Genomic DNA, 20,767 nt, shown 5'->3' on the forward strand with positions numbered 1-20,767 from the left:
ACTTAAGTATGTCTACAGGGAAAAGACTATTATGGGCCACTGTGAAAGTCCCAGGAGATCTCTCAAACCCCAAGCCTTTGAACTGAATTATGGCTGGCGTGGTGAGGCCTGTTTCAGGCAAAGGTAAGGAATGGGAAATGTGTTGACAGTTCCACATACTGCTCACTTGGAACTACAGAGCCGACACAAGACAGAAACTGTGCCAAGGGCAGACACAGGACTGCTGAGAAACACACATATTTATTTCACATGAAAGACAAAATTCCTGGGTGTGACTCAGGAGTTTAATTTAGCGATTATCACTGAGCTAATGTGTGGGTACACAGAAATGGCAAAGGAACCACGCCCCATTGCAGCACTATTTACAATAGCCAGGACATGGAAGCAACCTAAGTGTCCATCAACAGATGAATGGATAAAGAAATTGTGGCACATATATACAATGGAATATTACTCAGCCATAAAAAGAAACGAAATTGAGTTATTTGTAGTGAGGTGGATGGACCTAGAGTCTGTCATACAGAGTGAAGTAAGTCAGAAAGAGAAAAAAACAGATACCGTATGCTAACACATATATATGGAATCTAAAAAAAAAAAAAAAAAAAAGGTTCTGATGAACCCAGGGGCAGGACAGGAATAAAGACACAGACATAGAGAATGCACTTGAGGACACAGGGAGGGGGAAGGGTAAGCTGGGGCGAAGTGAGAGAGCAGCATTGACATACATACACTACCAAATGTAAAACAGATAGCTAGTGGGAAGCAGCTGCATGGCACAGGGAGATCAGCTCAGTGCTTTGTGACCACCTAGAGGGGTGGGATAAGGAGGGTGGGAGGGAGGGAGATGAAAGAGGGAGGGGATACGGAGATAGAAGTATGCATATAGCTGATTCATTGTGTAATACAGCAGAAACTAACACAACACTGTAAAGCAATTATACTCCAATAAAGATGTTAAAAAAAATCACACACACACGAGTGTGGACACACACACACTCACACACACAAATGAGTTCACAATCATACATTTCCTCCACGGTCAGTCTTCTCATAAGACTGAAATGAAGCACATCTGGGGAATAATTTGATAAGAACAGACCTCCTTTTCTGAAAGAGTTTACCTCTCATGCCCTACCTAGGCAGATCCAGAAGAACATCTACACTGTTTCAAAAACATCTTTACTTGGCTCATTCTGATTTTTTTTTAATTCCAAAAACATCTTACTCTGAGTCTAAATCTTAGCCCAAACTTAATTTTGATCAATCAATGGGATTGTAGCATTTTCAATCCATGTAGGAGGAAAAAGTAACAGCATTTGTTGTCAGATTCACTGCCCAGCTAAATAACTAAGGAAGAAATTCCACTAGCTCCCTCAGATATCATTTCCCACATTCTCTATTCCTGGCTATGTCTAGTTTTCTATCATAATTTCTTAGGTATCAGTCCTGTGTGATTTAAGAAATTTATATTTTTCACAAATGCTGGACTGCTTGTCATTAATCATTGAATTCATCAGAACTTGTTTTGTTTTGATTTGGTTTCAAACACAACATTGATTCAAACTAGCTTAAGCAAAAAAGAGATACCTTGGATCATAGGAGTGAAAAATTCAAGGATAACTCAGGATTTTGGTGGAGTGAGTTTCAGGGGCTTGGCAATCAGTCTTTAGTGCTACTGGGCTTTCTATAGCATTGGCCACATTCTCAGGGAAGCACAGAAAGTGCCAACAATTTCAGTCTCAACGTGCTCAGTTACCAACGGTTTCGACAAATGTTCTGAGATTGAGTCTTCTTGTCTGGATTTGGGTCACGTGCTCATCTCCTGGCCAATCCCTATGGTTCAGAGATGGAGCTTTGCCAATTGACCAGGATTAGATGACATACCCAATTCTAGAGCTAGGCAAGGAGTTGGTCCCCTGTAAGCATGGGGAGCGGTGATGCGAGATGTGGTTCTCTAAGAAAAACAGAGGCATGTAACCAGAGGGAGAAGACATGGATGCTGGAAAAGGTGAAAACAAGTTACTTTGTAAAAAGTCACTACAAGCAGAATTGATCCACCCCATCAAGTCAATAACCAAAATCCTTCATGAGGACCACTGTGAATTCCAGTTGTGAATTCTGCTGAAACCCCAGAAGGACATTCAAAAGAGGCTCTAGAGCTATGCTGTCCAAGATGATAGCTACTAGCCATGTGTGGCTATTTAAATTTTAACTAATCAAAATTAGGTAAAATTTCAAATTTAGTTCCTCGGTAGCAGCAGCATGAGTTCAAATGCTCAGCAGTTGCATGTGGTTAGTGGGTATTTTATCGGACATCAAAGATGCAGAACATCTCCATCATTGCAGAAAGTTCTACTGGATTCAAATATTTTCTTCCCTCCACTCCCAAAATAAAAACAAACAAACAAACAAAAAAACCAAGAAGGACATTTGACTGGGCTAGCAAGTACCAAGTGACCTTTAAAAGGTCCCAGAGGCTGCAGAGACTGTAACAGTTACAGTGATAAAACAAACAAACAAATGATTAAGTGGAAAAAGTTATGCTCTCCTCTGAACATTAAAAAAACAAAACAAATTAAAAAGGAAGAATTCTTTCTTTTCTCCATCAGAAAGAGACAAAGAGCATATATAAAAGCAAAGACAATGAAGGGATAACTGAATAAAATGTTAGTTGCACTGAAAGTCTCCTGTTTTTTTTTGCCCCCATCTGAAATTTTGCAATAATAATGATAGTTACATATAGACTTCCGACAGGTAGTACTTGCTCTATATTTTATCTCCAGTGGTTGATGGAATAAATGTAGTTGTGTGCAGAGTTGAGTTGATGTATATGTGATGTGTGCAACAAAATCCAAACTCTTGGCGTGTTGGATCCTGACTGCTCTGGTCTCTGCTTGTCCCTCCAACATTCAGCCCCTCCTCCCCACTTGCACCACGGGCTTAATTCACAGCTTCAATGTCTTTTTACTTGCCGTTCTATCAGCTGAGAACATGCTTTCTAAATTCCTTTCTCAAGCTCTAGATCTCTGTTTAAACTTCATATCATTGGGAAATATTCCTGATCACCTTAGCCAGCACACACATTATTATTCTCCACCATGATATCCTATCTATTTATCCATAATACTTACAATCTCTGTTTTGTTTATTTTTTTTGTTCCTGCTGTATCCAAGTAGAAAGTTAAGTTCCATGGAGCAGGGACCAAGTCTGTCTTACTCCCCGTGGTTGCCCAGAGCTGAGTGGACGGACATTCAATGAATATTTCTGGGATGAATGAATGAGTGAATGGACAGAGAAGGAGAGTCAAAGTGAAGACTGTGGGACTGTGCTCAGCAAGCTGGCCTGCCTTCCCCGTCAGTAACAGAAGTGAGAAACAGACCACCAGGTGTTGTCTGATGCTATCACCATTAGGAAATAGAGGACTCAGAGAAAGTATTTTAGGTTTTTCCTCCAGGATGGGCCATTTCTAAAAGTGCTGTGCTTGATCACTGGTGCACAGCCAGGACAAAAGGAGGTGAACTCGAATGTTCTTCTGTCTTGCTTAATTTGTTCTCTAACTCCTGTTATAAAAATAAGATGAGGAATTAAGATGCTTAACTGGGAGATTTTAGGGCGTCCAGAGCTTAAGTTGACTAGGGAACTTCCCTTCTCTAGATGTGAAGGCTGGGAGGCCGGAAAAATGCAGATATTGTAGATCACATTATGAGTGATTCCTAAGACCTATCATCCTTCACGGCATCCAGACAGTGTTACCATCATGCTACCTCATTCTCCTGGTGGCCACTGTAAAGAAACTTACTGAATCATCTTTGTTCACATCTCACTATTATTTGGAACCACAGGATATATCCAAACACTTAGTTCAGGTTCTTGAGCTTAGCAGGCACTCAAATACACAAATTAAATACGTACATTTCCAAAGATCTTTGAAAACGGTAGCCAAAGAAAATTTGCCATGCTCACACGTTTTGGTGTACACATATCTAAACACTTAATATTTGTTTGCAATCTGTCAGGTGTTTTTGGAATGATAAAGGTACTATCAGGTTAACATGGGCAAACATTCCAACAAAAAAGGAGATTCTAAAACAGACCTTTGATGGGAAGCAAATCAGAAAGTGACATTTATGATTGGTGAGACACTAGAAAAGAAAATAGCTGTTGATGACAATTGGTTAACTACAGTTCATTTACCAAGAACGTTACTCCAAGCTAAGCTCATTTCCTCTGTTGCTGAAATCCTAAATCAGGCTATAGGAGAGGTCAGAAACCCCGTATCTGCCCTTGTGTTTGTGAAACCTCCAGGAATAAGAGAGAAGTGTGGGCCCACATGAAGATACTGTTTGCTGGCTGAATGGCTGTGCCAAAGAGTGTTGATTAACTGGACTGATCTCTTCCAGCAGGTGATCGCTGGTGATGAGCTGTAGGTCTCCACCCCTGACCCCATCCAGATCAAATGGTTTTACCAATGACTTTGCTTCTCACTAACAAGAGTCAACTGTGATAAACCATCTATCGATCAACTCATTTCTTCAGCTAATAGTTATCGAACACTTTCCAAGTGACACACATTGAGCTGAGGGTCTTAGGTTAACAAAGATAAATGGGACCATTTCTGCCCTAAAGCAGCTCAGTTTAGGGGTGAAGAAGAAAGCGATCTGACATTTCTATAAGTCCTCAGAATACAGTCCTCGTCTATTTTAGGGCCTTGATAAATACCTGGGGAATGAACATGGCACAGTCTGTCTGACACCTTTCTACTGCACATCCGTGTGCACTAAAGAACTTCCTTTCCTCTCCTCCTCCACCTTCGTTTACAGAACTCCTTCTTATCCTTCAGCTGCCAGCTTAGATGTCATCTTTTCCAGAAAATCATTTTTTGGACTCACCCACAGCCATCCCTGGCAAGGAGGTGCACCCATCTCCATATTTCTTTGTCAGCTATGACCCTGGTAACATTTGATTTTATTTTGCAATGACTTCTTTACTTTCCTGTCTCTCTGACTAGTCTATATGCCCCTTGGGGTCAGGGTCTGTGTTTCACTCATTTTTTATCTCTAGAATTCAACCTACTATGTGGCCAATCACAGAGACCCAAAACATATCATTTCATATCAGGTTTAATGGCATTCTGGCACCGAGACTGAATGTTGATGACTTTTACAGTTTCTTCTACCTCTAAGATTTTTTTTTTTTTTTTTTGTGATACGCGGGCCTCTCACTGTTATGGCCTCCCCCGTTGCAGAGCACAGGCTCCGGACGCGCAGGCCCAGCGGCCATGGCTCATGGGCCCAGCCGCTCCGCGGCATGTGGGATCTTCCCAGACCGGGGCACGAATCCGTGCCCCCTGCATCGGCAGGCGGACTCTCAACCACTGCGCCACCAGGGAAGCCCTACCTCTAAGATTTTTTGAGGGCAATTAAATATGGTGGCCTAGAATTTCAACTTAAAAAAAAAAAAAAAAAAGATTGTTAGAGCACAGTTTGTAAAGAGCCCATACTGGTAAGTCATGAACTAATCCAAAAATCCAAACCTTTCCTTTTTGTTCTTATGGGCAAGTGACTTGTAATTCCATTGTCTGTGGCATTATGTTCAATTCAGTACTGTTTACCAACACTTAGCTTCTAACTGTGTTAGTAAGGCTTGCTAAACATTTGTGAAACAAACTCCAATATTAACATGTTGCCAGTTCACTGAGGACTAAAGTTCAGTATTTCCACTAGAAGTCAGAATTCTACACAACAGTAAAAGTATAATCCATCACTCGTTACTAGGTTCTTTGTAAATTGGTCTTTTAGCATGACCTTACCTAATTCTAACTACAACCCTATGCAATTTTTACTTACTGTTACCCACATTTTACAGAGGAGAAAACAGAAGTACCAGAAGGCTAAGTTAGTTTTCCAAGGTAAGGTGGCTAGTAGGAGATAGAGCCAGATCTGGACCTCAACCTCCAAAGCCTTCCTTAGCTTCTACACTAAGTTGCATCTTAGCATTTGTCAAGTTGCAGAGCCTGAGGGGAGAATGAGATGGGTGGAGTGAGTGGGCTGTGGTTGGAAAAAAAAAGTCAGAGATGCATGACCTTCAGTTCAGAGGAGGGGCTTATGTGAGATGGGGGAAGAGAAGAAAGTATCCACTTATAAGGAGAGATGTAACTGCCCTGGGTGATTAGCATATGGATAGTATAACAGCAGGGGGAAAAAAAGAGAAGAAAACAATTACTTTAACAATACATCCAAAAACTAAACACAGTTTAGCGTGAGACGCAAATGCTAAATCAGAGCCTACTACAGAATATTTTCTTAAGCATATATAAATGATCTTTTCAGACAAAAATGTCTTAACCAAATATTCTAGTGTCAGTTCTCTGAATCACTTAGCTCTTGAGACTGATTAAATAGATTACTTTTTTCCCAATTACCTGGGCATCAAATTAATTGCTCTTTTCCCTCCTTTACTTCTAAAATAAAGTGCAGATCCACCATTTATGATCTGATGAAAGTCATCATGATGAATATATTTTTAAGATATCGTCCGACGTGCTTGTGCTGATTTTTAATAATAGCTCCCAACTAATCAATAGATAATTTAATTCAAAAATGTGAAGCTGTAAACTTTAATGCTCTGTTTGGTATTTTCTTATTAATTGGAGAGATGACAAATCAACTTTTAGGCCAAGAGCTGGGAAGACATATCCATTAATATCAGATCTTGAAGGGTGCTGTGGTTTAAGGCGGCTTTGCTCCGAAGGACCACGCTCTAGTGGGCTTGGTCTCCAGTGGGCATCTTTGATCCTCCTCCATGCAAGTGACTAAGGTCATCTCTTTGTCACGTGCCAAGGCTGGGACTTGTTCTAAACACCCCACTTCCAAAAATTTTTTATAACCTAAACACAAACTCTGCAGAGAAAGAGAGGGCTTTGATCTACTCCAATGCATGATCTTATCTTGTTTTACCCCAATCAGTCAATAAGGCCATGGCTATAGTAGGCCAGCGTAGAACTGTCTTGAATGTTAAGTTGTCCAGAAAACTAACCATTCCTTCTAAAACCCTTTACTATGGCATTTGCACATACCACGTAGTTCAGGATGACAGTTGTTATCATTGTTTTTTTTTTAAGGATTTGTTTTAAATACATGCATTTCCTTGGTATCAAAATATCACAGGTTATAACAGCAAGAGTCAAAAGATAGGTAACTTGTCAACGTCTTCCATTTGGCTTAAAAAGGAAAGATTAAAACCATCCTGAAGGCAAAACTATGGAGACAGTAAAAAGATGACTGGTTGCCAAGGGGTGAGGGGTGGGGGAGGGAGGGAGAGAGAGATGAATAGGCAGAGCTCAGGACTTTGGGGGCAGTGAAAACACTCCATGATGCTACTTATGGACACATGCCATTACATATTCATGCTAACCCACAGAATGTACAACACCAAGAATGGACCCTAATGTAAACTGTGGACTTTGAGTGATTTTGATATCATTTGGGGTTCCTCAGTTGTAACACATGCATTGCTCTGGTGGGGATGTTGATAATGGTGGAGGCCGTGCATGTGTGGGAACAGAGTACGTAAGGGAAATCTCTGTACTGTCCTCTTAATTTTACTGTGAACCTGAAACTGCGAATGTAGCTTAAAATGCAAAAAAATGAACCTAAAAGAAGTGAAGTCTTAAAAAAAAGTCCTGATTCCCCTTCCACCTTTATATATAACAGAAAAGTGGGGACAAATATTGGCAGGGTGCTAATGCAGTCTTCTAGCTCCGAAGACAATTGCCATTTAAAGATGTTTACAATTATGATTTTGCTTGAAGACATGAAGTGTTCATTATGGGCGATTTAGAGAATAAAGATCCAACAAAGAAATCAGCATATTGTTTACTGTAGGTGCATATCTTTTTCTAAATAAAACAAACTCCTACTACCCTTTTTTAAAAATTTTAATGAAAAGAAGATCACACTGATTTTGGACCCCCTCTTTAGCCCTTTAGCAATATGCTGTGTGTCCTTTTCTGTACCAGTGACAATTCTTCGACTCTATCACATTAATGGACTTGAAGTCTACCCATTTCAAAACCTCCACAAGGCCTGATATAAACTGCCTACTCAACTAATATTTTAGACGATGAACAAATACATGAATGGGAATTCCAGTGTAGGCTTATTCCATGTTTGATTCAGTCAACCCCTGTTATAGGCCACCGGGTAATTTTCAGGTTTTTGCTATAAGAAACAACCTTGTAATGAACATCCTCACTGCCAAAGCTTTGTACATATTCCTGATTATTTCCTGAGCATGAATTTAGTCAAGGAAAGGGAATGTGCATGTTGAGTCTATTAAAGTCTATTATCAAAGCTGAAATTTAAGAAAAGGCAAAGATAAAGTGAAAATAGATGATGGATCCATATAAAACCCTGTGTGTAAAAGAAGAGGCCCTGACACAGAGATACTGGGACTCAGACCCCAAGAATGGAAATGATAGTCAAGTGGGCAGAAGCTGAAGGCAAAACGTGCACACACAATGTGCAGGCTTGCACGCACGCACACACACACGTACGCACACACACACACACGAGGCACCGACATACCTTGATATGAAGTCGGCTGTGTAGAGAATTAACCGGCAAGACAGAAGTAGGTAATATGAAACTACTGATTCTCCTACACTTCAACTTTCCTTCCAGGAGAATCTAATCACTCTCCTTGTTCATAACAGAAAACTTAACCACCAAGAAAGAGAAGACCTATTCTCATGATAATTTGCGCAACTCATCATCCAGAAGGATATAAGTTAAAGATCAATTTTCTAATCAAAAAAGCACAGGTTCTTCCTCTTTCTGAACTTTTCCCCTTCCCTCCCTGAGCACTCATCACCTTCCAGTCCATAAAGTTTATTAGGAAAATGTTTCTTATCTCATTAGGGTAAAGCATGTTATCTGGAATTTTTCTTATTTCTAAGATGATGTCACCTCTTGCCCTTACCACAAGTTTTAAAATGCCTGGGAAGGGTAAGCTGGGACGAAGTGAGAGAGTGGCATGGACATATATACACTACCAAATGTAAAATCGATAGCTAGTGGGAAGCAGCCGCATAGCACAGGGAGATCAGCTCGGTGCTTTGTGACCACCTAGAGGGGTGGGATAGGGAGGGTGGGAGGGAGATGCAAGAGGGAGGAGATATGGGGATATATGTATATGTATAGCTGATTCACTTTGTTATACAGCAGAAACTAACACACCATTGTGAAGCAATTATACTCCAATAAAGGTGTTAAGACACACACACACACAATAAATAAAATAAAATGCCTGTAATCAGACTTCCTGACAACTGATGTAGACTTTTATGTAGAATTTCTTTCCTTTCAATTAAAAATGATTAGACAAGGGCTTCCCTGGTGGCGCAGTGGTTGAGAGTCCGCCTGCCGATGCAGGGGACACGGGTTCGTGCCCCTATCCCGGAAGATCCCACATGCCGCGCAGCGGCTGGGCCCGCGAGCCATGGCCGCGGAGCCTGTGTGTCCGGACCCTGTGCTCCGCAACGGGAGAGGCCACAGCAGTGAGAGGCCCGCGTACAGCAAAAAAAAAAAAAAAAAATGATTAGACGGATGGTGTGTCTGGCTACTGATACATTTTAGGGTCAAGAACGTTTTGTGGTTGCTTGGTACGGCTTGGGGATATTTCGGAACATGGTTGTAGGATGTTTTGAATATTATTTAAATTGCCGTAATATATTCCAGGCTGGACTCCCATGTCAATTAATCAGTGCCAAGGCTCTGCCTAACATTTTGTTACAAACTGGGTTCAATTGTAATTTGTCAACTCTAGCACCCGTTGCTATGACAAATAGCTTCGGTCTGGTTAATCTTTTGAACATAATAGCATTCTGCTGCTTTGATAAATCTATTATGTTGTGGTTTACATATGCTTTGAGGAAAGTTTTTATTGGGACATTTTACACTAAATTATCTCTAGTCTACACTAACAAAGGAAGCAGAAGGGCTGATGCTGGTGGTAGCTTCCCAGGTCTCAATAATGCCAAGTTGTCTTGATCACAAACTTCTCAGGGGCTGGTGAAGAGTGCAGGCCTTAGAATCAAACCACGCAGTTAGGAAGTTTGGGATGGACATGTACGCAATGCTATACTTAAAATGGATAACCAACAAGGACCTACTACTGTACAGCACAGGGAACTCTGCTCAGTGTTATATGGCAGCCTGGATGGGAGGGGAGTTTGGGGGAGAATGGATACGTGTATATGTATGGCTGAGTCGCTTTGCTGTGCACCTGAAACTATCGCAACATTGTTAATTGGCTACACTCCAAAACAAAGTAAACAGCTAAAAAAACAACAACACAGTTTCAAATCACAGATCCATGTTGACTTACCTGCATCTTTTACCAAACTTTCCACGCCCTGTTTTTTTTCTCTTTAGTAAAATAAAGAGAACAGTTTAAACAGCCTCTCAAAAATGGAAGTGTTCAGAGTGATAATTCATGGAAAGTACTCAGCAAAATGCCAGGCACATTAAAAAGAACCAATAAGCCCAGGATGTTGCTGCAATTTTTACATAAAACCTCTGATATGTAAATGTCAATACAGTACCTTTTTCATAATTGCTGAAAAAGTTTAGATTTCAGAAGGTTTCTACTGTCGATGCCACAATAAATAAAACTCGCAAAGGGAGTCTGCTGCCAGTGGAGGCTGCCAGGTCCCCAGCGGCAGCTCCCTGGGAAGGACCTCTCCATGCGCTGTCATCTGAACCAGGCTGGTGTGATGGCAGAAGTGGGCACTTACTGACCTCAGCTCCCCATTGGAAACTGGCTGTAAATTGTCCCTCTCGGTCTTAACACACAGGATGCTTCTACTTGGGGAAAGTGCATCGGCTGCAGTTTTCGGCAATACATTCTCAAAAAGTCAATTTCACCTTTTGGCAGCTCTGAAAGAATCCAGATTATTTTAAGTATAATAGCTCTGAATAAGGGCACTAGTTAAAAGAAGGTTTGGGGGCAGGGGAGAGAAAGAGCTTGAAGGGGTGACAAGTGGTTGTTTTTAAAAGGGGGAAAGTAACACTACAAGAAAAGAATTATCCTGTATTATATTTATAGCAAAGTGAATAAAAGTTTGTTTTTTTTTTTTAATTTCTAATTCCCTACAGTGAAAAGAGCCATGGTGCCCCGTGATAAAAAATTGAAACAACACGATGCCCTGCTGACTTAGAGATAAATGAAACATCAAAACTCTGGTAAATATTTAAGGCATTCTGACAGGTTATCTTGGCATTAAAACATTCCATTTCCTGCTTCTCTCCTCTCTCTGTGACTCTCTGAATATCTTTCCCTTCCGGAATCTGTCTCTCTTTCTCTCTGAGTCTCTCTCTCTTCCAGAATCTCTCTCTCTCTCTCTCTCTCTCTGAATCTCTCTCTCCGACTCTCTCTCTCTGAATCTCTCTCTCCGACTCTCTCTGTCTCTTTGAATGTCTCTCTCTCACTGAATCTCTTCAAAAGCATCCCATATATAAAAACATATTCCTTAAATATTCAGTTCTATGCAACCAATGAAAATAGATAATTGAGGCCAATTTGTAGAGGGAAATTGTCTGTGGGAATTAATGTCGTGGAGGGCACGGTGAGGGCACGAGGAGTGTTTTAATTTTCCTCATAAAAAAGAGCTGAAATTATAAATAAACATCCAGGAAAGGACTTCAGACACTAAATCCTCAACAACAGGTTCTGAAATACAATTCTCAAGATGGCTTTGCATTCACAAATCAACTTGACTCCGATTTAGATTAACTTTTTTTTTCAGGGAGATAATTATGTTCACCACCACTTAGGCGATTCGGATGGAGGTTATTGAGTGGGGGTGGGGGAGGAATCAGAAAAGCATTTCTGGAACTTGATTGAAATAAACCAGGTGAACATTCTGATCCAAAACCCGAAGCCGAGGCCCTTGCATAGCTGGAGCTGCCAAGAGCTGAGTTTTGCAATCAGTTTATATTCAAAAGAAAATACTATCGCAGTACGAGGTGAAACGACCTGTGTGCACACATCTCTGAATATTTAAGTAAAATTGAGGGTGTCTTTAGTTTTTATTCTGAAGGGTGGTATGTATATTATATACACAACCGGCAATCACTGGGTACCGGATGATAAGCGATCTCCAAGAAAGCATGCAAACGAACACACAGCTCCAAAAGGAGCCATTCTCCTCTCCTTCAGTAATTAAGCATTCAAACCAGTAAACAGCTTGGTTGGAATGATTTTATGACAAATGACCGAGAGCATATCAACCGTAAAACTCAGCTCGGCAAAAATCCCTCAAGCCCAGGAAGCTCAATCAATGTAGAGCAGACAGCAGCCTGGGCAGTGGCAGCATCCTCTCACCCTGAGCCGCATAAATCCAGCGAGGCCAGAATTGCTCCACTAACTTTGACACAAGAAAGGAGGAGGGGGAGGGAGGAGGAGGGGGAGGAGGAGGGAGGGAGGGAAGACGGGAAAGGGAGGAGGAGGAGGGTAGGCAGGCTCAGGGTGGAAGGAAAGAGAAGGAAGATAAGAAACACATTTCTCTTTCTGCCTCTTGGTTTGATGCTTCTTCTACTTTGAGGAGTTGATGAAGAGACCAAATTGCACTGTTTCTATTAAGGCAGATAAAACGAATATTCAAAGAGAAGAAGAAAACAAGCCAAGAGACATGAATCGGGGTAAAAGGGGAGGCATGGGGTGAGGGCAAGATGATCCTGCCACAAATATGGTCCCTAAAGCATCCCCAAGTAATAGAATGGATGCAAAATGCAAGCACACAATTTTAAACTCAGTCTACGAGCTATCAATGTGATTGTTAACTTTGGTATTACACTTTCCCAATATTTTATTATGAACATTTTCGAACATACAGCAAAGCTGAAATAATTTTATGGCAAACACCAATTACCCACCACATGTGCTCCACTCTTAGCATTTTACTACACTTGCTTTATCCCAGAACTTTCCATATGTCCATCCCTCTATCCATCCATCAACCCATCTTATTTTCAGTGCATTTTGAAGTAAATTTCAGACAGCATCACCTTTTTAGCACACGTGATATTAACTGAAGTTCAGTGTCTGCATTTTTCATGACAATGCTTCTTCATATAACTACATGACAACTCTGAAATAGTTAACATAAATTTGGAAATTTGCACAAATTGCCAGACAGAATGCACATTTAATTAAAATGAGCATTTTTCCTTCTCCAAAAAAGCCAAATTAAATGGCTACGTATCCACTGCTTATAAACCCCCGGCCAATAGGGAGATAAAGATTCTCTGGGAGAACAGAGAAACTGAACTATGTGGTTCTATATAATAGTGAGCAGGGCTTCCAAGGTGGCGCAGTGGATAAGAATCTGCCTGCCAATGAAGGGGACACAGGTTCGATCCCTGGTCCGGGAAGATCCCACATGCCACGGAGCAACTAAGCCCGTGCGCCACAACTACTGAGCCTGCACTCTAGAGCCCATGTGCCACAACTACTAAAGCCCTTGCGCCACAACTACTGAAGCCCGAGCGCCTAGAGCCTGTGCTTCACAACAAGGGAAGCCACTGCAATGAGAAGCCCGCGCACCGCAACGAAGAGTAGTCCCCACTCACTGCAACTAGAGAAAGCCTGCACACATCAACGAAGACCCAACACAGCCAAAAAAAAAAAAAAAAAAAATAGTGAGCAGACCAGCTGGTAGGAAAGATAGAACCCCACTCCAAAAATGAGGGAAAAAATTAGAGTAGAAATAAAGGTTGATGATTTCATAACCAGCACGAAAGGGTGAAACTCAGGAAGCAGTAAGGTGAGGAGGGGTAAGCAAGTATCACATCAAGGCAGATGCTTGCCTTGGATGAAACAGATACATACAAAGGTGTGTACCTGTTAGTATTGTTACTTGTATTCCAGGGCAGGGGAATGGAAGAACATTATGATAAGATGACCTGGAAAGCCTAAAGAAGTTTACAATGTTTAGTTGAGAGTATCACCTTCTTCTTTAAAGATGAGCAAACACAGAAAAGAACACCACTTCCAAGCAACAGCAAATTCCTGCTATGGGGAGTATCCTCTCAGATCTCAAAATCCAACAAGTATTAGAAAAATGTAAAGTTTTTTGTGGCCAATTTCTTGGTTCATCCTCCCAACTTCTCTCACATGGATGTAGCATATTAATTAGACTGAGATCATTCCATTCCATCCAAGAATGTCAAAGTTATTGGAGGTTTGGAGCACATCCAAATTTCATCTCAATCTATCACGTCAGTATTATAGATGACAAATCAATATTTTTAATACTTTTTCCATCTTAATGTTTTCTGATGGAACGGAGCCAGCACATCCTGCTAGAAATATGCAGATGACTAAGGCTATACCTTGAACATAATGGAATGCAAAAACACTGGTTTTATGGTACGTGCCGGCAGTTGGGGTCACTGGAGTAGAGGGATGCACAGCAGGAGTTAGAGAAATTAACACCTTTCTGATGTTGAAAGCAGCAGTAACTTGTTACTGAGTCACCTATTCCAACTGGGATCCTATTAAAGTGCTTGATTTGAGGGCAAGGACCTAAAATCTCAATTAAAAATATTGTTTGCTAAATCCTAGACACACGCTGGCACCCGTGGAAATTTCATATAAACCAGCAGCGCATCTCCATCTAAAATTCAATTATGTTAAGTCCAAGGTTGTACCTGGTTGGAGACAGCTTCGTTATGAAAATAATAACAAGTGGGTTACGATAATCACCCATTCTTCCTAAGATCAGGAGGGTAGTAAACTGTGAGGGTTCAACACCCGGGATTGCAGCTCCTGGCTTTATCAGCTCATACATTTTAAGTAGCAGGCAAAGGATAACCAAGGGACTGAAGAAATAAAGCACCGTTACTGGCTTTCTTTGACATTTCCTGCGGTCCACGGCAAATAAATTTCGAAACTCTCAAATCAGGTGATGGAGGAAGTACTATATGTTCTACCTTTGTAGTATTTAATCCAGCTGGGGAATCCATAACCATCTCACTTATAAATGAGGCAAATAGTTGCTGCAGATGAAACTAGACATAGAAAATGAGGACGTTCAGTCTATCCATGTATAAATGTTCCAAGCATACGGACCACATCCCTTCAGGGTGTTACCGACCAGGGTTCTTGGCCTCCTTAGTCAATAGAAATCAATAAAAGGTCAGACAAGAAATTCAGCCAAGGCTTTACTGGGGCCCCTGCTGCAGCAGGGGGTAGCAAAAACAAGTAACAGGTTCCCTTGCTTGTTTCCCGAGGTGGACAGCTAGTTCCTTATATGGGGTGAGGGTAGGGGTGAGTCCAGGAGTTGGGTCAGAGGGGTAGCTTAGGTGGTTTGCCCGCCCCCTTTGGTGGTGTTGAGTGCAGAGGGCATTTGCAGTACCCTGCTTTTGCTCCCGGCTCTTCAGAAGTGTCAGCTGGGTTTTTGGTTTTTTTGTATCTTGTTGTCCATAATTTGCCCCAACTGTGCACGTAAGCAGTTACTTTTAGTCCCTTATAATTTCTTTGTATTCTGTTGCTCAAGGAGACAAGGAGATGTTTGTCCAGGTGCAAGCACTGCAGTAAAGGGTCCCAGGGCCCAGCCTGTCTTAAGGGTACTTTCCACCGCATTTCTCTTTGATTAGCACGTTTTCTAAATACATCTTCAATCCACCCACTTCTCTGGTTTGGGCCACTGCTCTTTCTCTCCCATATCACTGAAATACTTCCCTCTCAGCCCTCTACACCTTGTCCAGGCTACAGTCAGCAAAAGTGATCTGATAATCTACATCAGAGTGTGGTATCCTCCTACTTAGAACCTCTCATTATCCCTCACTGTGTTTTAAATAAAACATAAACTCCTTAAAAGGCCTTTCTCGACAGCTCCATTTCCTACCCATCCCCTGACTCATACTCTATGCTTGAGGGCATCAGGCTTTCTTAGGTATTTCCCATTCTGTCTCTGTTTCTAGAATGTTCTCTGTCCTCTGTGACCAGCTGGCACCTTCACAACACTTAGATCTCTGTTTCAATGGGTCCTTCCCCAAGAGAAGGCTGGCCAGCTGACCTGAAGCAAATGCCACTGTACCTTCCACCAGCATTCACTATTTCAGCCCTCTGGTTTCTTCAGGACACAAGTCCCTCTTGGCATTACTCGTTATCATTTGTTTTTCACGTTTTTCCTGTTTCCACCAATAAAATAATCAGTCCATGAAGGCAAAGGCCTCTCTCTCACTCACCACTCTACCCCCAGTGTATGTGGTAGCCCCTCAACAATATCAATAAATAATAATCCACTGACTTAATGACTGAATGTTTCTGTCCTAGGGTCATGGCAGATGTCACTTTTTATATCAATTATCAAATTTATATCTATAACAGTGATGGACAAGGCATACCTGTAGATGCCATACCCTGGTCACCAGTTTATTTTAATGCTCTTCACCAGTTTATTTTAGTCTCTGATACGCTGCTGGTGACACCACACCAAGAAACATATGTCAAGAAATATTAAATTTGAATTAAAAAACAGAGTATTTGAGTAGTCTGAAAACATAAAATTATGCTCGAGCCAGCCCAGTTTCAGCTCCTGCTGCTATTTTAAGCCCAGTTGCAATTAAGTGCCTAAATGCCATAATATCACATCCATTACCAACCTCCTCTCTATGACCCATTATTAAAACCAAGAAGTGCTGTGAGGCTATGAGAATTATTCAATGCAAATGACTTAACAGCTATTGATAAACTTACCTTTAACAAATGCCCTCTGGTAGAGCCCATGATTCAATAGGTTTTGTTATTTTTTTCCCCTTTTCCTGGATCCCATTCTGCTTTATCCAGCACACCACTCAATGCAGATACACAGCTGCAGTTCTGACAGTAACAGAAAGATCATAACCCGATACACCTCTACTGAAATCTTAATGTTAGCCCCTGGGTGATAGCTACATCAATTTCAAAGATGTCCTTCCAACACAAGACTGTTAGAAAGAAAAATGCATAAAATTCTGAGAGTACCCTCTTTTCATTTGTGTGTCGACTAACTCCCAACAGCCGGAGACAGTTAGCTTGGTCCTTATTATATTCTGAGGATGTAGAGAAAGAGAAGTCTTTCAGAAATGTGTTTCCTGCTATTATTCCAAGGGAGACACAAAGCAAGAGGAAATGAAAACATTTTCCATTGCATTCTTCAGTGATTTTAATCATAAGCCTGCTCTGTTGACACTGAAAAACTTTCCAAGTCGCTGTTATTCTTAAGCAAGAATCTGTGCATGGCAACGCTGTGGGCCCATTATTCAATGAGGTCACTTAGATTTGTTACCCTTGATATAACGATTAGGAAAGAGAGCCCTGGGGATGAAGAACATATAGGAGGTCAATAAACTGCAATGAAGAGAGAGAGAAGGAGCTTTGAAATCAGCTTGGCTGCCTGCTGGGTACGTGCTCATGGGTAGGTTATTTACACTCCCCTGGACCTCAGTGTCCTCATCTGTAAAGTGGAGAAAATATAAGCCCCACTTCCTGGGACGGTTATGCATATAAAGCACCCGAGTAACAGGAACAACAGCAAGAACCAGCATCCACTGAGTGCTTCTTGGGGGAATAACGATGATGATCCCCTTGCCCCAGGCACTGTGTAAAGTGCTTTATATTTACCTCCATTCTCGCATTTAATCAAGTTGATGTCATTGCTTACCTACTGTAAGAATGAGGAATTCAGACTCAGAGGAGAGGGTCAACTTGTCCAAACAAAATCTTGCATCTAATCCATAGCAGACCCAGGACTCATTATCCCGGTCTGTCTGAGGGCACAACCTGCTCTCTTGAACACTACATGGCCCTCCTAGTAGATTCTCAAGAAATACTGGCCTTCGATATCACCTGTGGACAGGTAGGTCTGACTTTTCATGGATACCCAGATTAGGTCCTCCCACCATATACCCTCATGGTCTTTTATTCTTCCCTTTCAAAAGCATTTATCCCACTCATAATGATTATCTGAGGTCCATGTTCTTCCTTAGACAAAGTCAGGGACCTTGCCAGTCTTACTGTGGAATCCCTGACATGTTGTAGGTAACTCAACACAATCTTATTGAATGAAGGATAGAAACTAAGATGGGCAATTATGACCTCTGAGAATTCTTAATACATCAAAACCATATTCAAATGCTCTATACTCCAAATAACATATGTATATACATATATATGTATGTATGTATTATATATGTATGTGTGTGTGTGTCTGTCTGTCTATCTATCTATCTGGGGTGGGGGAGGAAGAAGAAGGAAGAGGAGGAGGAGGGAAGACTAGGCGGTATATCTCTGGTATCTACACATGGCACTGAACCCGTAATGGTACTCAGTCAAAAATACGTTTATTGCCTAATTGGGATGCTAGTAAATCACACCAAAAGTAGTATCAGAAAAAAAATTCTTACTAGATTAAAATTAGATATACAAGTTCAGTTAACACAAAAAAGTATCAGCAAAATGGCACAATAAATAAGAGTGTCACTACTCGTGAAAAATCCATCAAGTCACACAACTAAGTTCTGCATGTGTCTTTTAAAAGGGGAGGGCATTAGCAAACACAGCCTAATCCTCATGACGCTGAGGCTGACAGAGTGTTATGTTTTCCACCAGTTTTACAGTTGTGAAGCTATAAGGTATGGGTTGCCTATGAAAGTTTTATGTGGGGAAAATGACTTTGGATGGTGGGTCGGGGCTGAGAATAAATTGTGATTCAGATGCATCTGGGCATGCAGGTTGACAACTCCAGGAATCTATTCTCAGGAGTTGGTATCCGTAAGATAGAGAGTGTCCAGAATATGTGTTTCTACTTGTGCAAAAGGGGGAAATAATTGGGGGTAGCATGGCACAGCAAGGTTTTTCTTTTCTTGTAAGACACAATATCTGAGATTTTTAAAGAGAGGAGCTGCAGAAGATGCTGGAAGGACCACTTTTAGGAGGGATTCTGTGAACATTCCATCAACAGTACTTCTTATAGTATATCCCAGGTGACACCATGCAGCCTGCTAAAGTCATTTAACAGTCTCCTCCCTTGGTACAGCACACAGGCCTGCTCTGGTAGGATGAGGCATACAGAGTAGATCTACTACAACACTGGTGGGCTGACTAATGTCTCAGGAACCTGTGGAGAGGGGATGCCCGCAGTGTAGCAGAGCTCCATGGGATGGAATGAGACTAGAGTTTGTACACAAATGACACACCTGGTAGCGTCTGCCAAATACTGTGAGAAGATGGCTGGAAGATGGAGTTCCCATGGGCTAGACATCAACGTTGGAGTTCTGTTTAATGAAGCCTCACATGCACTTATAGACTGGTGAGCACTAATGACATTTGGAATATATTCTCCGATATTCCTCCTTTCTACCCTGTACACATTTGATATAGTGATAAGCCCAAAGTAGGAGCTCAATGAAATTGATAATGGTGAAGGTTTAATAAGACAACAACAGCACCACTGTCTGATAACTATGGCTTTATATCAAGTCTGGAAATCATGTAGTATCAGTCCCCCCACCCCCACTTCTTCATTTTTTTCAAAGATATTTTAGACACTCTAGGTCATTTGTACTTCATTATGAAATTTAGAATCCCTTTGGCAATTTCTACAAAAAAAGTTGGCTGATATTTGATTGGTATTATATTGAATCTATAGATCAATTAGGCGAGAACAGACATCTTAACAATAATGAGTCTTTCTTGAGATATAATTGACATACACCATTGTGTACCTCTGAGGTGTATACTATATGTATCAAATAACATCAATTGCTTGATCATTAAAGAAACAACACTTTCAATCTACGCATGTGGTATCAGCATATGTGTTCATTTTTTTAGGTCTTCTTTAATTTACTTCAGCTGTTTTGTAGTTTTTAGAGTGTAGGAAGGACTTGAATATCTTTTATTAGATTTGTCCCTCTGAGTATTTCTCTTTTTTAATGCTATTGCAAATAGCATTTTAAAATTTCAATTTCCAAATTTTTTACACTAATATATAGAAATGCAATGGACTTATGTATATTGATATTGTATCCTGCAACCTGATAAACTGTCTCCTTAGTTCAAGTAGCTTTTTTTGTAGGTGCCATCACATTTTCTACATAGTTGATTATACTATGAATAAAGATTGTTTTATTTCTTCCTTTTCAAACTAGATGCATTTTTATCACTTTTTCTTACTTCATTGCACTGGCTAAAACCTCTTACAGTGTGGAACAGAAGTAGAAAAGCTGATACCTTTGTCTTGTTCCCAATCTTAGGGGTAGAACATTTAGTATTTACCCATTAAGCATGATACTGTACATTTTTCATAGATGCCTTTTATCAGATTGAGGAATTTTTCCTCTATTCTTACTTTGCTGAGAATTTTTATCAGGAATGGAGATTGGATTTTGCCAAATGTCTTTTCTGCATCTATTAAGATGATCAAGTGTTTTGACATTTTTTAATTTGCTAATATGATGAACTATATAGACTGATTTCCAAATCTTAAAGCATCTTTGCAATCCTGGAATAAAATCTATTTTTTTCATGATATATTATCTTTTTATATATTAGTGGATTTGATTTGCTATATTTTGTTTAGAATTTTCACATGGGTATCCATGAGAGATACTAGTCTGAACTTTTCTGGTTTTAGTATCAGAGTATTGTTGGTCTCTCAGAATAAGTTTGGAAGTAACTTTTTTCTTTCCTATTTATGGAATAATGTTTTTTAAAATT

This window comes from Mesoplodon bidens (genome assembly GCF_964165515.1).
Source record: "Mesoplodon bidens genome assembly, chromosome: 15".
Taxonomy (NCBI): Eukaryota; Metazoa; Chordata; class Mammalia; order Artiodactyla; family Ziphiidae; genus Mesoplodon; species Mesoplodon bidens.